The sequence below is a fragment of the Vicugna pacos genome, chromosome 4, assembly GCF_048564905.1.
Source record: "Vicugna pacos chromosome 4, VicPac4, whole genome shotgun sequence".
Lineage (NCBI taxonomy): Eukaryota > Metazoa > Chordata > Mammalia > Artiodactyla > Camelidae > Vicugna > Vicugna pacos.
In genome coordinates, this window is record NC_132990.1 from 74,050,946 (window position 1) to 74,059,067 (window position 8,122).

At 56.1% G+C, this 8,122-nt stretch overlaps 1 long non-coding RNA gene across 5 annotated transcripts; it reads right to left on the minus strand.

The window, feature by feature from the left end:
- Positions 1-2,751: 2,751 nt before the first annotated feature.
- Positions 2,752-6,696, minus strand: LOC140695916 (uncharacterized). Of its 5 annotated transcripts, XR_012071761.1 has the most exons (6): positions 6,612-6,696; positions 6,253-6,403; positions 5,994-6,105; positions 5,044-5,195; positions 3,338-3,618; positions 2,752-3,020 (listed from the first exon to the last, which is right to left on the minus strand). It is a non-coding gene; the product is annotated as an uncharacterized lncRNA (long non-coding RNA). The 5 variants fall into 5 exon arrangements; XR_012071760.1 differs by lacking the exon at positions 6,612-6,696 and having other exon boundaries at positions 3,338-3,412; positions 6,253-6,599; XR_012071758.1 differs by lacking the exon at positions 6,612-6,696 and having other exon boundaries at positions 6,253-6,599.
- Positions 6,697-8,122: the final 1,426 nt, after the last annotated feature.

Sequence of the window (8,122 nt, forward strand, 5' to 3'; positions counted from 1 at the left end):
TATGGGGCCTCAGTTTTCTCCTAAAATGGGGCTAATGATAGTCCAACCCTCATGGGCTGCGCTGAGATGATCCAGGAATATTCCTCGCTCAGTGAGTGTTGAGGGTCCCAGTGAGAGCGGTTGCCGAAAGCTGTTTTGTTTCACCTGCTGCATGTTCTAAATATTCATTCCTACCCTCTGCCCTCTGGCCCTTATGAAATGTTCAGTCTCAGGGCCTAGGGCTCAGGGGTCCTGTCCCCCTTAACCCTTTGTGTGCCCAGGCAGAGGCTGGGGTGGGGAGGGGGCGGGTGATGGGGCCTGTACTAGCTGAACCCGTGCTGTGAGCCCCTCCCCAGCTTGGACACGGCCCCTGGGCACTGGGAGGTTGTTCTTGCCGGCCTGGCTTTGTCCCCAGACTGGCAGCTGACCAAGGAGGGGAGGGGCAGGGGCTTGAGGGAGGGCCAAGTCGGAGAAGGAGAGGGAAGAGGAACAATGTTCTCAAGGCCCAGAGTCCCGGGGGCACTGCTCCCTCCTCCCGCTTCGTGAGGGAACCTTCGCATCTCCATGAGCAGGGGAGGGGTGGCTGGAGGACCCCAAGTCTAAAGGAGAATCCAACCGGGCTTGGTCCCCAACGTTGCAGTTACTGTTCCAGCTCCAATACTGAAACCCTCCTTCCTCCCCATCGCACCTGTACCTCTCCCTGACTTTCCATTTGTTTATAAACCTTCAGCTCCTTGGGACTTGGTCTTATTTCTGGCCGTGTCCCTGGTACCGGTGCACTGAGGAGTGACTAATGGTTGGTGAGTGAGTGAATGAGTGAGTGAGAGTGACTCATCGAGTGGCTGGGGGTCAGCCTGGCTCTTTCTAGACGATGAGTCTCTGTGGTGCCGGAGGATGGATGCTGCTCAGCCCTGGGTCTCCTTTGAAGGCCATAGGTAGCCCCGCTGGAGGCTGGAACAGCCTGGTGCTTTAGGGCCCAGCTGCGGAGGCAGCCGTGGCTTCACATCCTGACACTTACAGTAGAGGAAGAGGGAAGGGCTGGGGTGAGGGGTGTCCTTCGCCCTGTGCAGAACTGGGCCATCTGCATCCACTGGGGTCACAGCCCGTACTCACGTGTTTCAGGGTTGGCGGTCATTGCCAACCTCGATGCCTTTCTCCATCCCCAGGGCTACTGGACCTGTGAGGCAAGGGCCCTTACCTCCCTGCTTTGGTTTCTTTCCCCATTTCCATGTGCCTCTGGCCCCACCTGCCTCCTGTTTGGGGCTAAATCCTGTGGGCACTCAGCCCCCTGGCCATGCCTGGAGCTGCCAGTCTTGCCCTTTCCCCTCCCCGCTCTCTCACAGAGAGATCCTTTGCACCTGCTGTTCCCTCTGCTGGGAATGCCATTCCTCTTGCTCTTAGCTTGGCTGCTTCTGAGATATCTCCCCTCCTCCAAGGCAGCCCCAACCACTTTACAGTGTGTGCCCCGATTATCCTCTTGAGGAAGAGACTCTTCTCCGTTGCACTGAGCACATCTCCTCATAGTGTTTCTCTTTGCTTGTCCCCTGCCTGTCTCCTCCTTAGAAAGTCAGCTCCAAGCCGGTTGGGCTAGGGTCTGGCTTGCTTATCATTGCCTCCCCAGTGCCTGCACAGTGCGTAGTAGGAAAGAATCATTGCACGCCAGGACCTTAGAGCAAGGCTTAGCATACCATGCAGATAATAGTAAATAAATGGACAAACAGATGGGCCAAGGACTGGACCAACAAGAGGGTAGGCCTTTCAGCTGCCTGGGTTTGTACCCTCCCACTCTTGGGCAAACTGCCTCTTTGGGCCTCAGTTTCCTCGTCTGTAAAACGGGGATAACAGTAGTACTAACCTCGTCGGGTGGTTGTGTGGATTAACTGACAGCATCTGATCATTCTAAGTGCACAATATGTGCGTATCAAATAGGCTTTTCAGACATCCCTTGTCCAAAGGCCAACTCTTGATTCCCCACCCAGCCCCACCCCCACTTCTGTAGTCTTCATCTCAGGAAATGGTACCTCCCACTGTTCTTGACACTGCAGTCATCCTTGGCTTTTTTCTTTCTTCCACACCCACATCCGATCCTTTGTCAAATCATGATGGCTCTACTTGAAATAAACCCTGAATCCAGCCATTTCTGTCTCTCCCACTGCTGCTGTCCCCAGCCAGGCTACCACCATCTCTCCCCTGGACTCCATCGGCTCCTAACTTTTCCCAGCCTCCTTCTGGCTCCTTTAGTCTTTGATCCACTCAGAAACCGGAGAGATTCTTTAAAAACACAAATTGGCCCCTGCCTTGCACTCCCCTTGACCCGTCCTCCTTTGGCTTTAGGTTTATCTAGGAAAAATCTGAGTCTTCAACAAGACCTGCATGTACTCCCCCTGCAGCCCTCAGGGCACCGGGATGGGCTACCTCAGGTCCTTTGCACTTGCTGTTCCCCTCTCCACAGGGCTCTCCCCCTCCCTTCACCCAAGTCACATCCATTGTCATCTCCTCACTGCCCTGACCTCCCTCTCCAAACTCCAGCCCTTCTGTTGTCTGGCCTAGCCCCCTAGCCCCTCCTCTGTTTTCATTTTCTCTCTAACTTGTCTTGCTCCCTGGCTCTTAGTATTGACCTGTTTCTTTGTTCTTTGTCACTTTCTTCCCTAGAACGTGAGCCGCACAAACGCAGCGCAGGGAACTGCATCTTGCCGTCCACTGCCTCCTGGTGCACAGGACGGTGCCTGGCAAGAGCACGTGCTGGTTGAGAGCCATAATTGGACAAATGAATGAGTGAGTGGTATTATCATTCTTGCTCTGCAAAAGCTGGAGAAAGATAAGTTGAGGAGGGAGTTAATGTGATTGTGTCTAATAAGAGAAAATCCAGTGGCCTGACCCTGCCTGTCTTCTGCCAGAGACCAGTGGGCTTTCTGTGGTCGGGGCTCAGGCTGCCTGCTGCTATGGTTACTGGGCGCTGCGGGCTCCAGAAGAAACGTGAGGCCAGGCTGACTCTGCTATTCCACTCAGGTGGTCGCACATCTTCCTTGAGTGGCCCAGGTCTGGTGGAGAAAGATCACATTCAGAAATAGGTGGCTACTCCCACCTTGTCTTGCCTCCATCATGCCAGATGGAAAGAGAAGGGCAGGACCAGCCATTCTGGAAAACAGCCCCTACTCAATCTGTGGCAAGGACCATGCTGGGCTCCAAGAGGACTTACAGGTCAGCACACTGTGGTCCCTGCCCTCAGGGAGGTTTCTGGCTGCTGGGAGGGTGTATATAAATGGCAAATGCTTTCTCTGTGTCAGAGGGAGGAGGCAGGCACCCAGGGAGCCAGCGGGAGAGCTCTCCTGTCCCCTCCCTCCTGCTGCCCACTCACCCTGACACACTCTCCTGGCTTGAGGCAGGCTGGGCTCCTATGTCCACAACACTAGAATCCCAAATTCTCCGCATCCTGGAACAGACCAAGTTCTTCCTTAACATCAGATCCAACCCGAGGCCAAGAGGTTAAAAGGTTTGCTCGAGGACTCCCAGCTGGTACAGCAGAGCTTCCAGAAGGGCGTCTGGGTCGTCCCGTAGCCCTAACTTGGCAGTGATGTCCTGGGATCATCTTTCTCACTTCTCTGCCCCTTCAGCTGGACATTTCAACCCAGGTCTTCACTGCAGAGAACAGACTCCTGAGCTCCAGAAAGCCATGGGGACGGACCACAGCTCCCTAAGTAGCTCCTGCAGAGTTTGGGAGCCCAGGGCTGAGGCCTGTTACCGTCACCATCACCCTCGTTCCTGTCACCACCATCATCTCCATCATCACCAGCATTATGGGGTGAATTGTGTCCCCCTCAAAAGATGTGTTGAAGCCCTACCCCACAGTACCTGAGAATGTGCCTTTATTTGGAGATAGGGTCTTTACAGAGGTAATCAAGTGAAGAGGGGGTCATGAGTGTGGGCCCTAGTCCAATATGACCGATGTCTTTATAAAAAGGGGAAATGTCAACACAGAGACAGATGCAAAGGAGGACGGTGGGAAGGGAGGACACCATGTGAAGACAGAGGCTCAGAGGATTGGAGTGACCCCATCTACAAACCAGGGGATGCCTGAGCTACTAGAAGCCAGGAGAAAGGCCTGGAACGGTTTCTTCTTCAGTACCCAGTTTGTGGCTGCTCTCAGCATCACCACGACGACCGCTATCTCTATCATTGTCACCACCACCACCACGGCCATCACTGCAGCATCACCACTCTATGAGCTTCCTGTGGCTGCTTAACAAGTCACCACAAACCTGGTGACTCAAAACAAGATTGCTCTCTCAGAGCTCTGGAGGCTGGAAAGCCAAAATCAAGGCGTCAGCCAAAATCAAGACTTTGGGAAGAAATCTTTCCTTGCCTGTTCCCGTTTCTGGTGGTCCCAAGCATTCCTTGGCTTGTGGCTGCATCACCCGTCTCTGCCTCAGCCTGCACACGGCCTTTTCTTCCGTGTCCCTGCCTTCTGTCTCCTATAAGGACACCTGGGATGACACTGAGGCCCCACCTGGGTAATCTAGGATGATCTCATCTCAATATCCTTAACATCAACAAAGACCCTTTCACCAAATAAGGTCACATTCACAGGTTCCAGGGATTAGGCTGAACGTATATCTTTTGTGGGGGCCACCATTCAACCCACCAACCACCAGCCTCACCACCAGCATCAGCCTCATTCCCAGCATCAGTTCGGTACTAGTACGTACCCGGCCCTAGTCTGGGTGCTTCTCCTGTACTGTCTCCTTTACTCCTTAAGCCAACCTGAGGGCAGGTAATGTTTTTCTCTCCATTTAACACACAAGGAAACTGAGGCTGAGAGAATTTGCTTGTCCAAGGACTGCTTTACAACCCAGGTAGTCTGACTTCAGTGCCTCCTGCCTCACTATAGTTATCCTGCCCCTCCCCACCCCGTTCCCAAACTTCTGATCATACAGATGATTCCACAGAGGAATCTGAGTGGAGCAATGAGCACCCAAATAGGGAGCAAGGCACCTGGGTTCTGTTACTAATTACAGACAGATGCCAGTCAGGTCTCTGCCCCTCTCTGGGTCTCAGTTTGCCCACCTGCAACACTGGAAGCGGGAGTGGTTGGTCTGGATAACCTCCAAGTTCCTCCCAGCTCTGAAGTTCTGTGATGCTGGGTGTCCTGTGCCATCTCGGTCCTGTTCCAACGGTGCCCAGGGACACAACTCGAACAACACCTCAACTTTCTAAACCTGCTACCAGAAATGGGTTTGCTTGGAAGGCTGGCCCCGTGGGGTGAGTGCTGATGACAGAGGAGTGAAGAGCGATGCTGGGTTTCATTGTTCCCTCTGCCTTCCCGCATCACAGGGCTGGGACAAGCTACTGAGGAAGGAGCAGGGGGTAGGGGTACTCTCCTCTTGGAGCCCAAGACTTCTGGTTCGTACATTCAGGGAGGACTCGGAGGCTGAGAGCTCATGGGTGCTGGGAACAGAGCCAAAGATAAGGACCTTGCTGCCATGCCCCAGACCCAGAGGCTTTAGCCGGGAACTGGACCCTCACACTAGACTCCAGAGAGACTGCAGAAGCCATCCTGGGGCTGGAAGAGCCCTTGTTGATCATCTAAGGCCACGGTGACCAAATCCCAAGCACCCGCCCTCAGAAGGGGGAAAAAAACACAATACAGGCTGCGAGTCTGAAAACTCCGTTTCCAAAACCTGGTGTGTTCATTAGGAGTCATTTGTTCATCATAAGTATAAACATTTTTAAAAAGCAGTTTTTATAGTGTGAACTTAAGCCTTTTTCCTCTGCCCCCCTCCGTCACCTATCCAGAGCAGCAACCGTATTTCGCCTAATAATGTTCAAGAGCGGGGAGTTAAGTTAGGCACAGAACTGCAAACGTTAATTAGCAGGATGAGATGAACATCCCAGCAGGGGCTTGCAGGGTGGGGCATCCTTCAGGCCCTCTGATCCCAGTGGACATACGTCAGACAAACCCCCTAGTTGAGAGCTCTGGTAGGGTACGCAGGAGTCAGCCCAGCCAGAGTTTTTACCTGCTGAGTTAATCTCCCCTCTCCCGCCTCCATCTCCGGCTGAGCCGCATCCTCTTCCAGGGCCCCAAGTCCAACCACTGGCTCTGCTCCCTGGCCTCTGCTGGTTTTGTCCCTGCAGGTGTTTGAGCAGAATGAAAACTGGCTGTGTGACCTTGGGGCAGTGGCTCACCCTCTCAGGGTACAGGAATCTAAATGGGGGGGTTTGTTGGAAGTCAAGCCTCAGCGCAGGTGGAGTAATTCGACCCTCCTCCTGGCATACCCAGGGCTCACGTGCCACCAGCCTGCCCTTGCTTGGTTCAGGCAAGGCTGAGAATTTTCTGGTCTTCCTCTGGTTTCCTTTCGAGTGCTTCCAACGACAGCCGGTATGTTCCACCACAGTCCCCAGGAAACTGGTCCACGTAGGACGGAGCCTTCCCGAGAATGAAGTCATCTGTTTCTTTTTTATTTTTTGTTGCCTTTCTCCTTCAACACGAGTCACCCGGCCTCTGCAGCCTCTCCCCGCGCAAACACGCCCCGCGAGAGGGTCGGCCGGGCTGGCTGGGGGAAGGGGCGAGGAGCGAACCCAGGGGCCCAGGGCTGCCCGGCCGCCCCCTCGCAGACCCAGGCCGCGGGACTTACCGCACCCCTGCCTCCCGCTCCCACCCGCGACTTCCCCGGGACCGCCCGAAAGGTGAGCTCCCGGGAGGCCGCCCGCGCTCCGGCGCGGCCGGCTTCGCAAACAATAACAGTAAATAACGCTCCCTTGTCAACGTAATAAAAACGGAAACGGTTACAATGTTTTTTAATAAGCGTCCCCCATCAATCTCCCTCCCTCCCTTCTCCCGGGCCGCGGGCACCGGGAGGGCGGGGAGGGGAGGAGGGGAAGGAGGGGGCACCGGGGCGCGCGGGAGGTGGCCCGGTGCCGGAGGAGGACGACGCCGAGGGGGAGAGCGGGAGCACAGCAAGTGAGAGACGAGGGGGCGCGGGCGGCCGGGGTCACGCGCGCCAGCCGAGCCGGGAAGCGGCCGCGGTGAGTAACACCGTTGCCATGGCGACGTGGCCGCAAGGAACAGGAAGCGGCAGAAATAGCAGCCGCCGCGGCCTGCGCGCCCGGCCCCTCCCCCCGCGAGCCCGTTGCCACGGAGACCGGCCGGAGCGAGGCTGCGCGGGCGGCCGCGGCCTCCTGCGCCCTGGCCCGCGCATGCGCCCCGGGCCAGCCCCGCGTGGCGTACGCGGGGGCAACTGCTGCATCCCCGGCGCTGCCGGTACCCCAGACCTGCCTGGTCGCCCGCCTGGGTGGGAAAACAAAAGCAAAACTGTTTGTCGTTTGCCTTTGTAAAGCAGCCCCGCCTTTGTCCCCGTCGGATTCGTTGGTTTCCAGGCGTCGAAGGCGGGGGCAGGGCCACATCAGCCGTCCGTCCCAGAGGTTTTCTGAGCGCCAGGCGCTGGGTTGCGTCCGAAACGCCGAGGGGACGCGGAGGGCTGGCCCTGTCCTCCCAAAGGCCCGGCCTGGCCCGGTCTGACCAGGCCTCGGGGCTGACCTTGGCCGCCTGAAGTCCCCTCTGTTTGACCTCCCCATCGGCAGTGGGGGGACTTCTCCGATGTGATGCCTAGAGGTTCTCCCTTCTTGTTGCCTGTTCGCTTTCCCCTCATCTCACCTTCCCCAGATTCTAACCGGCAGAGAGCACGGAGGGAGAAATGAAATCCTGCCAAACCCCAGGCTCTCTCCACTCCCTGTTCACCAGAAAGCTATGAAACATTCCACATACACACACACCCCCACCAAAAAGTTGAGGGAAACCTAAATGTTTGATAAACAAAAGACACTCTGCAACAACTTGTTTATGTGGAAGCCTGGCTGCAGCCCTGCACGTCCTAGGCTGTGTGTGTGTGTGTGGGTGGGTGGGTGTGTGTGGGTGTGCGTGTGTGTTGGGAGGGAGGGGACACGATCATCTCTAAGGATGTTTGTGCAGGATTTCTCTCCAGATTTTGTTTGTTTTTAATACGGGTCAGAGGTCTGGGCTTCTGTGGGGAAAGGGGAAGGGTCACCTCGGATGGACAGGCCAGGAGGTCCCAGGAGGACAGGTCAGGGGGCCTGCATGCTGGGCAGGAGGCCAGGCGCCAGAGCCTTCCCATCTGGCACGGCTCCT